General features: G+C 45.7%; 1 pseudogene; it reads right to left on the bottom strand.

The window, feature by feature from the left end:
- Positions 1–1,477: 1,477 nt before the first annotated feature.
- LOC102820562 overlaps positions 1,478–2,236 on the bottom strand; it is a 30,495-nt pseudogene continuing 29,736 nt past the window's right edge.

Raw genomic sequence — 2,236 nt, 5'->3', positions numbered from 1 at the left:
CTTGCATTTTTTCTTCATTTCTTTCAGCTTGATAAGTCATGATTGTGTTCTTTCCCTTTTGGTTTTTTAATTCCAGTTCTTTGCTTTGTTTTTGTTAATTTTAGTGTAATATTTGACTTTGTCTTCTTGAGCTGCCCATTGAAATTTTCTGTTCAACTCTTTTACCTTCTCATGTAGGTAAAGAATATATTATTCCAGTACAATTGTTGTTGAATGCAATATTATTTTTAGAAAAATTGTTCAAAATGCAATGATAAAACTGCCTTTTCTGGCAAATCAGTTTTGTTAATCAATACAGCACGGCCTCCAGAACGATGACTTTTAAAAACATGTTTGTTTTTAGCAATTTTAATATGCAAGTCCAATTGTCCTGGAAAATGACAGGTGAAATTAAAATTAATTTGGGACAGGGATTTCCCCTAATTTTGTCATAGAGACAATTCAAAAGCTAGCATAGTATTGAACTACTAGGGTATATAAACATTTTTGCTATCAGGATTCCAATTTATACATTTATGTGTTTTTTTCACTGCGTATTTTATTGAGAAGGTAGTTAAAGTAGTGTTAAGCTGGCGCACATGCATGCAGTCAGCTGGGGACTAGGGTGGCTGTTTGCAAAGCTGAGGTGTATGCTAAGGAAGCCAGGCAGGTCAGGGGCCCTATAGCCTTCTTAAGCCTCTGACTCCGTTCTCTACAATGGTAGTCTCCCCGGCCTGATTAGGGAAACTCTCAGAGGAGGATCCGATGGAGCACATACACATGCTTTGCTTCATAAGCATCCATCACTCATCCCAAATCCAACTCTTGACTGAATAAAAGAGACTGCTGCCAGGATTTCTTCTTGCAGGAATGCTGACTTGGAAACGTGGGGGACGGGGAAAAGGGTAGGGTAGAAGGGGTGGAGGGACATGGGTTGAGCATGTCCTGGTCTGGGTATCTCCAGTAAGGAACCCTTGAGCTAGGTACCTTGGGCCTAGAAGAAACCTTGCACTACAGGTCCTTCCCATCTTTAGGAACTAAAAGCAAGGAAAAGAAGCAAACCAAGCCTCCTTGCCATACTATCTGCCTTCCCAGCTTAATGATCTAAGGAAATAAGCTGAAATTTAAAATGAGACGATAATTTGGGGAGTATACACTATTTATATGCTTACTGGGTACAGACTGGAAAGTTTGGGGGCGTTCCTAGTCCCTTTCACCCTTATTTATGCTGTATGTATCCTTCAGCTCGCAGTAGGGCAGTAGAGGAACCAGGTTCACCTGGGGAGCTGAAGGTGGCAGAGATACTGGTTACTGGTACAGAGGTCCTGGTGATGAGTAAGGCGTGACCTGATGCCTGGGCATCACCAGGAAAGATGGCGCTAAGGGACACAGACGGTGGCTGCCTGCTGTTTTCCCTCAAAGGGCTAGGAGCACACTGAACCTGGATTGCTTGGCCACGTGGGTAGGCAGATTATGCGGCAAGGACAAGGCCAGGTCTCTACCGCAGTTCAGGAATGAACTGGGACCAGCTGACATTATCGGGCCCCAGCGGGTCTTCCTCCAGGCCAGGGAAGCTGGTGTCCAGCAGTATCTTGCCGAGGCTCTCGTTCATTGTGTCAGTAGCAGACCTTGGGCCAGAGAGATTGGTTGAAAAGTTGAGAGCCTGCAGCTCAGAGGAGCCTGGCTTGGGGGTTTCTATATCTGAGGGGGCACAGCTTCTGAAGGGGTCAGAGATGAGGTCAAAGGGCTCTGAATTGAATTATCAGGGTGAGTCAAAGAGGGGAACACTTTCCAGTGAGGTGGTGCTGAGATCCATCAGCCCCAAGGAGTCAGGGAGGGGGCCAAAGGCGACCTGGGGGCGTTCGGACTAGGCTGAAAACTAGCTCCCGGTCTTTGGCTGGGGGTGTGGGCCTCCAGGATGCAGGGGTCAAGCGGAGAAAAGATTTGCTTGGGGTGGAGAGAATGGGTACCAACTCCTTAACCCGTGTCTTAATGGGTCCTTCTTCCTCCGGGAGTAGGCCAGTTGAGGGGCTGGCTCGGTGGGCTCTGCTAGGAAAGGGAGCTCTTTGGCTCGGCGAGAAGCGCTGGGGGACACATTTATGTTTTATTATAAATAAAAAGTGTTTAAGTATCTCTCTGCAATCAATGGATAGGTACAAAGGAATTCTTTCAATAATGCACATGTCTTTGTCTTGCTGTTGTTAAATGCTATTGAGTCGGTGAATTTGTACTGTTTGTTTTTATTGTTGTTGAGTTG

This window comes from Chrysochloris asiatica, unplaced genomic scaffold (assembly GCF_000296735.1).
Source record: "Chrysochloris asiatica unplaced genomic scaffold, ChrAsi1.0 scaffold00009, whole genome shotgun sequence".
Taxonomy (NCBI): domain Eukaryota; kingdom Metazoa; phylum Chordata; class Mammalia; order Afrosoricida; family Chrysochloridae; genus Chrysochloris; species Chrysochloris asiatica.
The sequence above is the reverse complement of the archived record's forward strand: the minus strand, read 5'-3'. Positions and strand labels throughout refer to the sequence as shown.